The 11,739-nt window shown below is 45.3% G+C and overlaps 1 protein-coding gene across 1 annotated transcript in view; it reads left to right on the top strand.

Annotated features, from left to right (window-relative positions):
• Positions 1 to 2,032: 2,032 nt before the first annotated feature.
• The window catches only part of FUT10 (fucosyltransferase 10), a 120,519-nt gene continuing 110,812 nt past the window's right edge, over positions 2,033 to 11,739 (top strand). The window contains exon 1 of the mRNA XM_007962145.3: positions 2,033 to 2,231. The gene's annotated coding sequence lies outside the window, so the exon portion shown is untranslated. The remainder of the gene's footprint in view (positions 2,232 to 11,739) is intronic.

Here is an 11,739-nt window from a genome sequence, read left to right as displayed (position 1 = left end):
GCTTTTTGATGTTCATATATAGGTATGTGTATTAGGCCTATACCTAGGGATTTCTGGGTCATAATGTGTATATTCAGCTCTACTAAATATGAACAGACGATTTTCCAAAGTGGCTGTCACAACTGCACCCCCAACAATAATGCATAACAGTTCTATGTGCTTCACAGCTTTGTCCTTGTGTTGTCTTGTCAGTTTTAAAACCTGTAGCCATTTTAGTGGATGTGTAGTATATATCATCATCGTGTTCATTTGCATTTCCTTAATGACTAAAAACATTAAGCATCTTTTCACATACTGCCTGGCTATTTGGATTCCTCTTTGGTGAAGTGCTGTACTTAGTGATTGTTTTTCTTTCTTATTGCTTTTAGGAGTTCTTGTTATATTTTAAATTCATTGTTAGATAAAATATATCAAAAATACCTTCTCTCATTCTGTAGATTATTTTTCATTCTTTTTCTTTCTTGAGACAGGATCTAACCTTGTCGCCCAGGCTGGATTGTAGTAGCACAATCCTGACTCACTGCAGCCTTGACCTCCGAGGCTCAAACAATCCTCCCACCTCAGCCTCCTGAGTAGCTGAAACCACAGGAATACACCACCACACCTGGCTAATTTTAAAAATTTTTTTGTAGAGATGGGGTCTCCCTATGTTGTCCAGGCTAGTCTCCAACTCCTGGACTCAAGTGATCCTCCCACCTCAGCCTACCAAAGTGCTGAGTGGGTGTGAGCCACTGCACCCATTTTTTACTTTCTTAACGGTGTCTTTTGATGAACAGAGTTTCTTACTTTTAATCATATTTAATTTATCAATCTTTTCTGTGTGTTTGATGTTTTTTAGATGTGGACACCATTATTATCAACCTGTTTTTATAGAAAAGTTGAGTTGCTTGGCACTGGAGCTCTGTAGGGTCTGGACCAGGGGGAGGCAGGCCTGAAACAGCAAATCACCCTCAGGCTTCTGCAGTGCACCCAGCACCGCAGGACACCCAGAGTCAGCGCCTCCTCAGATTTTGAGCCCTAAGTGCCTCACTTGCCTCGCCCTAGACCCAGCCCTCCCAAAGTGTTGAATTACCTCCTTATGTTTATTATTTCCTAGACTAGGGCACAATAGAGTCAATTAGCTTTCCTTTATCAGTGTCTAGTCCGTTTGGGCTACTATCACAACATACCTTAGTTTGGGTAACGCATAAACAACAGAACGCCATTGCTCCCAGTCTGGAGGCTGGGAAGTCCAAGATCAACGCCCTGGCAGATTCTTCATCCATTAGCGTCTGTGCCTCATACAAGGGACCCTCTCTGTGTCCTCACATGGCAGAAGCTCTCTCTGGTCTCTTTGATAAAGACACAGTACATTTGTAAATTTATAAAGGCTACAAAGGCACGAAAATCACATATGAATTTGGGGCGGAGCACAAAGATTTACACCATAGCAACCAGTACAATCAAACTAAATGATCATCCTGTTCCGTCTACCAAATACTGCCAGAAATGGTGCCCAGCCTTAGAAAACATGTAAAGCTCTTGATTTTCTTGAATACATAACTTTCACCTTTTTAAAAATTATTGTTTTATTTATTTTTGTAGACAGTCTTGCTCTGTTGCCCAGGCCGGAGTGCAGTAGCTTGATCTCGGTTAACTGCAGCCTTTACCTCCTGGGTTCAAGAGATCCTCCCACCTCAGGCTCCCACTAGCTGGGACTACAGGCACGGGCCACCACACTTGGCTAACTTTTGTATTTTTTGTAGAGACAGGGTCCCGCTATGTTGCTCAGGCTAGTCTCGAACTCCTGGGCTCAAGCTATCCGCCCGCCTCGGCCTCCCAAAATGTTGGGATTACATGTGTGAGCCTGGCCTGAATAGGTGACTTTGAATGCGCTCCAGTCCCAGTTCAGTTGGAGAAACGGAAAGTTTCCCGCGTCTTGAAGAAGAGGACCCCCGCAGCCTTCCCGAGAACTTTCCATAGGGCCCTGGCCTCAGGCGGACTGTGAACCACGATCACCAGCAGGGGGCGGCCCAGTGTTCTTAGAACCCGGGTCCCACGAGCTTGTGAACAGGGCACGGGTGAAAACCCGGATCCAGGTGGTTCCGCCGGAACGCGCCCCGAGCTCGCCCGCGCGGCTGCTTCCGCCGCTCCTGATCGGCTCTCCGGGTCTTCCCGGGGCCCAGGCTGGGGCTCATAGGGAGAAAGGAAGCGGCCCTGCGGCCCGCGGGGCGAACCCTGCTCCGCGCGAGGTGAGTGCGAGCGCCGCATCTCCTTCAGCCGCGGCGGTCGCTTGGTGGGAGCAGGGGCTTGATGCTGAGACACGGAAAGACGCTTTTCCGGTCCCACGGAAGCTGGGACACTACCCACGGGAGTCACAGCCTAAGGAAACTCCCTCTCTGTGCCGAGCAGGGGGTGCGTGTAAGAGACGGAGTGGTGTATGCAAAATAATCCAAGTCTGTTTTGGGGACTTAGTGGCGCATAGGCAGAGCCACTGCCTGAGATTGAAGCCTGATCCACCAGGCGGGAGGCAGGTGCCGGGCCGGAGCCTCCGCTGGAGCCCGGAGGAGGAGCGCAGGGTCCCGACGCCTCCCCGCCTGCCCCGATCGGCCTCCTCCCCAGGCCCGCGGCCGTCCATTCCAGAACCTAATATGCCTTTGCGGGGCGCAAATTGCCTTGTTCTTCCCCAGGTCTTCCCAGAGAATCACTTGTTGCGGGAATGTTGTGTTGAAGTCGTAGCAACTGTGACTTTTTAGTTGCAGAGAGCACGGTGTATTTAATGGAGAAAATGCCCCGGGAAAGCACCGGCAACTGCAGGCCTGGGTTATCCCATTTGCAAGCCATGTGTTAAGTGTTTTGCTCCCGATTAGTACCCTCAGAACAGAGCTCATTTTGTGTAAACTATAGAAATAACCATGCTGTGATTGTATGACATTTTTCTGGGGATTTTTAAATGATTTTTTAAAATAAAGCAGACGTCACACAAAATGACTTTTCCTTAACACCACTGCCCCAACAGTCTGTCCCCTGCCCCCTGCTACAGCTCCCTGCAATAATAGTTTTATGTGTTTTATGCATGAAATGACTTGAATTGTTAATTTCATTTGTGGAATGCATGCAGCTCTGGCTGGCCACAGTTTTGAATAAGGCAAGTTCGCTTTAAGGACTTTATTCCCTTTGTACATCCTTCTTTCCAATGAGACACTCAGGAAACTCAACGACCAATCTTGGGATTGTTAGTAACGTCACACTACAACTAGGGCAGGATTTCTCCCTCGTCTGCCGTAGTCTCAAATGGAGGCCTTTCAGGCATTGAATAAGCAGCTCAGCTCTTTGAACACTGAAGTTTCACAGTCTCCAATCTAGCAGCACTGTAGTCTGTTTTAAAGAAATTTTCTTCTGAGTAAGGAGAAGCCGGAGACAGTGGTTAGCCTCGGGTGATCATTCAGGTCTGTTCCAATTTTGAAACTGTTGTGATAACTCTTGCTCGCTTCCTGCTAGATGGCAGTGTGTAACAATGAATTAAAAACACGATCTCCATTCTTACTGTGTTATTGCTTGTCTTTTATTCTTCAATAAGAAGAAAAGTAGGTTTTCAAGTTTTATCGTACAAATAATATTTTTGAAAAATTCAAAACTAGGGTTAAATTCAGGAAGTTAAAAGAATATAGCTTGGAAAAACAATAATGTTATTTATAGATGTAGAAATATTCTTCAATAGGCAGACATTTCCAACCCATATTTAAATGCTTTAAACTTCGGAATGTAAAGAGTTGATTTCAGTAAGATATTCAATATCTAATTCAATTACCAGCGTTCTACAATGAACATTTGTTATAGTGTTTCTGAACATAGGTTTTTGAAAATTTTTTTAAAGTTAAGTTTGTCTTTACTTACAATGTCTTTCAGATTTTTTTTTTTTTTTTTTTTTTTTTTTTTTTTTTTTTGAGACAGAGTCTCGCTCTGTCACCCAGGCTGGAGTGCAGTGGCCGGATCTCAGCTCACTGCAAGCTCCGCCTCCCGGGTTCACGCCATTCTCCTGCCTCAGCCTCCCAAGTAGCTGGGACTACAGGCGCCCACCACCACGCCCGGCTAATTTTTTTTGTATTTTAGTAGAGACGGGGTTTCACCGTGTTAGCCAGGATGGTCTCGATCTGCTGACCTCGTGATCCGCCCGTCTCAGCCTCCCAAAGTGCTGGGATTACAGGCTTGAGCCACCGCGCCCGGCCTTGTCTTTCAGATTTTTTTCTTTGAGAATGAAATTGGAGTTTTCAAAAGATTATATTAAATTACCAACAAGGAAAATGAAGATAAAGTAATCCTAAACATGTTACATACATTTAAAAAAATATTTTCAGAAATCTTTATGATGACTCAAGTTGTCTGGATTACTGTCTCTTGATTAATCTTTTATGGAGAGTTTTTACTCCTGGATATAATTTATGGGATGAGAGAGCTTAATTTTGGGATGGCACCTCAGAAGATCATTTGGTCCAGGAATGTTGTGTTGAAGTCGTAGCAACTGTGACTTTCTAGTTGTAGAGCGCACGGTGTATTTAATGGAGAAAATGCCCTGGGAAAGCACCGGCTTTCTTTAGTCATTTAGATTTGTCTAAATTTGTCTAGATTAAAGATTTGTCTTTAGTCATGTGAAATATTAGCTACATTTTATCAGTGTTACTGAACCAGCTCCTCATTCATGATTATATAAATGATAAAAGCAGATCGGGGATTTTATTTGTTTTTTCTAGTCTGCAGTTATTCAATATTTATTAATTTACATTTTTTTCTGGAGATGAGGGATTTTAATTCAGGTATCCTGCCTGGTAGGAAAATTGCGACAAAGTAACCTAAAAGCCCTTCTTGGAGGAAGACTAGTTACTAATAAGACCTCATAGGAAAAACAAAGGCGAAAAAGAATCCCTGCTCTTGAAGAATTGCCTGGGTTTTTTTTTTTTTTTTTTTTTTTTTTTTGAGGCGGAGTCTCCGCTCTGTACCCCTGGCTGGAGTGCAGTGGCGCGATCTCCGCTCACTGCAAGCTCCGCCTCCCGGGTTCCCGCCATTCTCCTGCCTCAGCCTCCCGAGTAGCTGGGACTACAGGCGCCCGCCACCGCGCCCGGCTAATTTTTTGTATTTTTAGTAGAGACAGGGTTTCACCGTGGTCTCGATCTCCTGACCTTGTGATCCGCCCACCTCGGCCTCCCGAAGTGCTGGGATTACAGGCGTGAGCCACCACGCCCGGCCCTTGGTTCTTACTGTGATACATAAACTTCACAGTCTTGTGCCGCCACCCCACTTTTAATTTTTTTATTTTTGAGACGGAGTCTAGCTCTGCCACCCAGGCTGGAGTGCAGTGGCACGATCACAGCTCACTGCAGCCTTGACCTCCCAGGCTCAAGGGATCCTCCTGTTCAGCCTCCCAGTAGCTGGGACTAGGACTACAGGTGCACACCAGCATGCCCAGCTAACGTTTTGTTTTTTCTTTTTTTTTTGTAGAGATGGGTTCTTGCCGTGTTGCCCAGGCTGGTCTTGAATTCCTGGGCTCAAGTGATCCACCCACCTCAGCGTCTCAAAGCGCTGGGATTACAGGCATGAGCCACGACACCAAGCTTTCCCTTTTAAAAATCTGTGCTTCTTGCTGGGCACCGTGGCTCATGCCTGTAATCCTAGCACTTTGGGAGGCCAAGGCAGGTGGATCACGAGGTCAGGAGGTCGAGACCATTCTGGCCAACATGGTGAAACCCTGTCTCTACTAAAAATACAAAAAATTAACTGGGTGTGGAGGCGCACACCTGTAATCCCAGCTACTTGGGAGGCTGAGGCAGGATAATTGCTTGAACCTGGGAGGCGGAGATTGTGGTGAGCTGAGATCGCGCCACTGTACTCCAGCCTGGGGACAGAGCAAGACTCTGTCTCAAAAAACAAACGAACAAAAAAAAGGTAAAAAATCTGTGCTTCTAATTGAGGCATTGCATCAGTCTGTTTATCTGGCTCTCTGTGTCTTTTGGATTTGTTTTTAGTTTCTGCATCAAATAGATCCACTGAATACTCACTCTTGTGAGGTTGTATGATCAACACTGCATAATTTAAGCAGTTTAGTATATGTCTGGAATTTAAGGATTGAGGAATGACATTTCCTTCATTTCTGCAATAGAAGTGCAGAGGTGTCTGGCTACACCTTCTCTTTCCCCATTAATCTCCAGTCTTGATTCACATGACTGCCAGTGTGCCTTTCTCCCTTACTGTTCTCTACTGGTCTCGCCTGAAGTTTCGACTAGGATGAAGAGGATGACTTTCCCACATAGAAATCTGCAATCCAAAGCATGCTTTATATAAAAATAAATGCTCAGCAAAATATGAAGTTCACTGAAAAAGAGTGAGGAACACATTAACACAAGTTTTTGTTTTGTTTTGTTTTTGAGACAGAGTTTTGTTCTTGTTGCCCAGGCTGGAGTGCAATGGTGTCATCTTGGCTCACTGTAACCTCCGCCTCCTGGGTTCAAGCGATGCTCCTGCCTCAGCCTCCTGACTAGCTGGGATTACAGGCATGCGCCACCACACCCGGCTAATTTTTGTAGTCCTAGTAGAAACAGGGTTTCACCATGTTGACCAGGCTGGTCTTAAACTCCTCACCTTAAGTGATGCACCTGCCTTGGCCTCCCAAAGTGCTGGGATTACAGGCATGAGCCACGGGCCTGGCCATTAACATAAGTCTTGATAAAGAAAATTGAGTAAAAATGGAAACTGTGGAGGTATTACACCATGTTCATCAGATGCCCAAGGGACAATCACAGGCACTACGGAAGTCTGCAAATTAACAAAATAGGCCAACTTTTAAATGTTCATCAGTTGCTTTTTATGCATCTGATAAAGCAATTTTAGAAAGTTTACTAAAATCCCCCAGCTTCCTGTGTTCTCTCCATTGTCCTGATGGAAACAAGCATGTGATGATATGAATCTATAAACTGATTTGTTAGCTGGGTGCAGTGGCTCACACCTGTAATCCCAGCACTTTGGGAGGTTGAGGTGGGCAGATTGCGTGAGCTCAGGAGTTTGAGACCAGCCTGGCCAACATGGTGAAATCCTGCCTCTACAAAAAAAAAAAAAAAAAAAAAAAAATTAGCTGGGTGTGGTGGCACACACCTGTGGTCCCAGGTACTCCGGAAGTTGAGTGGGCGAATCACTTGAGCCTGGGAAGTTGAGGCTACAGTGAGCCAAGATTGTACCACTGCACCCAGCCTAGGTGACAGAGGAGACCGTGTCTCAAAAACAAAACAAAGAAACAAAAACTGACTTGGTGTTGGGAGGGGTAATGCCTCCCAAAGGAGGTAATCTTGAAAGTCTTGCAGAATGGCTAGCACCGTGAAAGAGGTGGAAGGGCTTCCAGATAGGCACAAGAGCACAGAGTGGGAAGCCGTGTTCCAGATACCAGGAACAGAGTCCTTGTGCTGCATACCAGGAAAGGAAGCCAGAGAGGTAGGGCACAGCCCACATTGTGTTTTCTGTTTTTTTGTTTTGTTTTGTTTTGTTTGAGATGGAGTCTTGCTCTGTTACCCAGGCTGGAGTCCAGTGGCATGATCTTGGCTCACTGTAACCTCTGCATCCTGGGTTCAAGTGATTTTCCTGCCTCAGCCTCCACAGTAGCTGGGACTATAGGCACACACCACCACACCCAGCTAATTTTTGTATTTTTAGTAGAGATGGGGTTTTGCCATGTTGGCCAGGCTTGTCTCCAACTCCTGGCCTCAAGAAATCCACCCTCCTTGGCCTCCCAAAGTGCTGGGATTGCAGGCATGCGCCACTGCATCTGGCCTCACATTAATAAGTGGCACTTCAGTGTCAGTAGTTTAAATTTGATAATTAGATACATTTCTTCTAAAAACTCTCCATGGTATAACCTCTAGCTTATTAACCCCATTGACCCCCCAATTACCAGAACAGAAATGGGCAAAGGAGTCTTCCCAGAGCTCCCTGCCTTCTGCCTCGCCTCTCCAAGTAGGGAGAGGTAGGAGGAGGAGGGGCACACAAACTACCAGGTTCTTCTACTTCTTTTTTTTTTTTTTTTTTTTTGAGACACGGTCTCACTCTGTCGTCCAGGCTGGAGTGCAGTGGTGTAATCTCAGCTCACTGCATCCTCTGCCTCCCAGGTTCAAGGGATTCTCCTGCCTCAGTCTCCCTAGTAGCTGGGATTACAGATGCCTGGCACCACGCCTGGCTGATTTTTGTATTTTTTAGTAGAGATGAGGTTTCACTATGTTGTCCAGGCTGGTCTCAAACTCCTGACCTTAGGTGATCTGTCCACCTTGGCTTCCCACAATGCTGGGATTACAGGCAGGAGCCACCGCACCCAGCCTCACAAACTACCAGGTTGGGAAAGCTCAGAGTGTCACCTAAGGTTGGTTTTTCATTTTACAGTAAGACATGCAGGAAAGAAATCATCCCTTGGTTCCATTTCTGAGACTCTTATACTTTCAACTGGCCGTGAATGGCCAAAATTTGAAGCTGGCACCCTCAAGCTGCTAATTACCTAAAAGATATTCAATCTCTCTTCTGTCCATCTTAATTCAAAATACAGTTGAAAATTTGGAATTATTTTAGGATGAAAGTGTTGCTGGTTTCGATGGCATAGCATGTGCAAGAGTATGAGGTAGTCATACTCAGCTCCAAACCCTGCTCTGTGCAGCAGATGGCCAACCCTGGTGGTGCACACCAGCCACGCAGTGCACTTTAGAAGCTCAGCTTCTAGGGGTAAGAGGATTGGTGAGTGAGAGTCCATTTCAGATGGTGCCTGCCATGGTTGTCTGAATATACATATTGTTCTGTCCCAGGAAGGAGTATTCTAGGGCACCCTCTTGCAGGACTCAGATTCATCCTGCAGGCAATGATGAATGAGAGCTTTTGTCTTGGAGTCTCATAATTTAAGTGCTTCAGTATGTGTCTGGAATTTAAGAATGACATTGCCTTCAGTTCTGTAATAGAAATGTGCTGTGGCCACACCTTCTTGATTAATCACTAGTCTTTTTTTTTTTGAAATGGAGTCTTGCTCTGTCACCCAGGCTGGAGTGCAGTGGCGTGATCTCGGCTCACTGCAGCCTCCACTTCCTGTGTTCAAGTACTTCTCCTGCCTTAGCTTCCTGAGTAGCTGGGACTACAGGTGCATGCCACCATGCCTGGCTAATTTGTGTGTGTGTGTGTGTTTGTTTGTTTTTTTTTTTTTGAGACAGAGGCTCGCTCTGTAGCCCAGGCTGGAGTGCAGTGCTGTGATCTTAGCTCACTGCAACCTCTGCCTCCTGGGTTCAAGCGATCCTTCTTGCCTCAGCCTCCCAAGTATCTGGGATTACAGGAGCCCGCCACCACGCCTGGCTAATTTTGTATTTTTAGTAGAGACAGGGTTTCACCATATTGGTCAGGCTGGTCTCGAACTCCTGACCTCCGGTGATCCACCCACTACGGCCTCCCAAAGTGCTGGGATTACAGGTGTGAGCTACCACGCCCGACCTAATCACCAGTCTTGATTGACATGGCTACCAGTGTCCCTTTCTCCCTTACTGTTCTCTTTTGGTCTACTCTGTTGAATTGGAGCCTGCTGTCCTTCATAGTGCTCTCTGCAAGTCTGTTTGTCCTACCAGTTGGAGGACCGCTGACTTGATGCCAGGCTCCTGGGTAACTAATACCATATACAGTATTAGATTGACTGTTACTGTTGTAAATGTACCCCCAGGCCTGGATAATTGTTGCATGCTCTAAGTCAAAATACTACTGTCTACCCTGGCTGGGCCCTGCCCTGCCCTGCCCTTCTTTTCCCTTCCCTGCCCTTCTTTTCTCTACCCTTTCCTTTTCCCTTCCCTTCCCGTTTCCCTTTCCTTTCCTTCTTTTGGTTTTTGTTTTTGTTTTTGTTTTTTTTTTTGAGACAGTGTCTCACTCTGCTACCCAGGCTGGAGTGCAGTGGCATAATCATGGCTCAGTGCAGCCCTGAACTCAGGCTCAAATGATTCTCCTGCTTTAGCCTCCCAGGTAGCTGGGACCACAGACATGCACCACCATGCCCAGCTAATTTTTAAATTAAAAAAAAATTTTTTTTTGTAGAGACAGAGTCTTGCTTTGTTGCCTAGGCTGGTCTCGAACCCCTGAGCTCAAGGGATCTTCCTGCCTCAGCCTCCCAGAGCCACTGCACCTGGCGGACTCTGTTCTTTAGTGGTCGTTATTTAACCATATATTGGCCCCTGAGACCTACTACACTTCTGGCTTTGGGAAGATAGCCTAGGTTGATATTCTTTAAATATAAGGAAATTCATAATCTTAAATTCTTCTGTCATAGTTCATAAAGCTATGTGAAGGTCCCGAAAAGGTCCTAGGATAGACCTGAGCTGTACAGTAGCTATAAAAATATCCCAAACTCTGTCCTCAAATTGTATCTTTTGTTTTCCTTTATTCCTGATTCTTTTTGTACTTTTCACAAGCTGTCATTATGTTCCTTCTTTTGTTTGCTTTCCACACATCTTTGAGTTGGGTGTGCTGATACCTAGACTCACTTCTGTCTTTAAAAAATATGATCTTGTGGCTGGGTACAGTGGCTCATACGTGTAATCCCAGCACTTTGGGAGGCTGAGGCGGGTGGATCATTTGAGGTGTTCAAGATAATTCAGGAGTTCGAGACCGGCCTGGCCAACATTGTGAAACCCTGTCTCTACTACAAATAGAAAAATTAGCTGGGTGTGGTGGCACGCACCTGTAGTAGTCCCAGCTACTCAGGAGGATGAGGCAGGAGAATCGCTTGAACCCAGGAGGCGGAGGTTGCAGTGAGCCAAGATCGCACCACTGTACTCCAGCCTGGGCAACAGAGCGAGACCCTGTTTCAGAACAACAACGAAAACAACAACAACAACTCTCTCTATATATGTGTGTATGTGTGTGTGTGTGTGTGTGTGTGTGTGTGTGTGTATATGACCTTGGGCAAATCACTTAAACTTGAGGAGGCTTAGCTTCCTTGGGAACTGGGAATAATAATACCTACCTTGCCTACTTTTCCAAGTGGTTATAAATAAGATTGAGTAGAGTGATATAGCTAAACATTTTTTGAAAACATTATAGCTTTATTCCCATTTAAGTAAGTGATATCATTTTACTACATAATCTGGGTTACATTAATGATAACTATAATAAATTGCTTCTGCACATTAAATGAAAATTTGGTAATCTTTCTGTTATGCAAGGGAAAGAAATAGTGATAGTTAACATTTATTATTTACTGTGAAGAAGCTGAGACTTAGAAAGATTCAGTAACTTGTCTAAATTTATATTAAGTAATAGAACCAGGATTGGGACCCAAAGTGCTAGCTCCATATTGTATATAGTTAATAGCTACAAGCATCTACTAAGTAAGAGCAGAGGTACTTTACAGGTTCTTAGAGATTTTTATTCCTTTTTTCTCTGATATAGCAGCTGACAACTGTACTATATATGTTTTCTGTGGCAGGTAACCTGTGAGGATTGGTATTGTCTGGTGGTAATTTTATAGTATTTCTCTTTTTTTAAATTATTTTTTATTTTTTGAGACTGGGCCTGGCTCTGTCACCCAAGCTAAGTGCAGTGGCACGATCAAGGCTCACTGCAGCCTCAATCTCCTGGGCTGAAGCAATCTTCCTGCTTCAGCCTCCCAAGTAGCTAGGACTACAGACACCCACCACCATGCCTGGTTAATTTATTTTTTGTAGAGATGGGGTCTCACTGTGTTGCCTAGGCTGGTCCTCCTGCCTTGGC

The sequence above is a fragment of the Chlorocebus sabaeus genome, chromosome 8, assembly GCF_047675955.1.
Source record: "Chlorocebus sabaeus isolate Y175 chromosome 8, mChlSab1.0.hap1, whole genome shotgun sequence".
Classification (NCBI taxonomy): domain Eukaryota; kingdom Metazoa; phylum Chordata; class Mammalia; order Primates; family Cercopithecidae; genus Chlorocebus; species Chlorocebus sabaeus.
The sequence above is the reverse complement of the archived record's forward strand: the minus strand, read 5'-3'. Positions and strand labels throughout refer to the sequence as shown.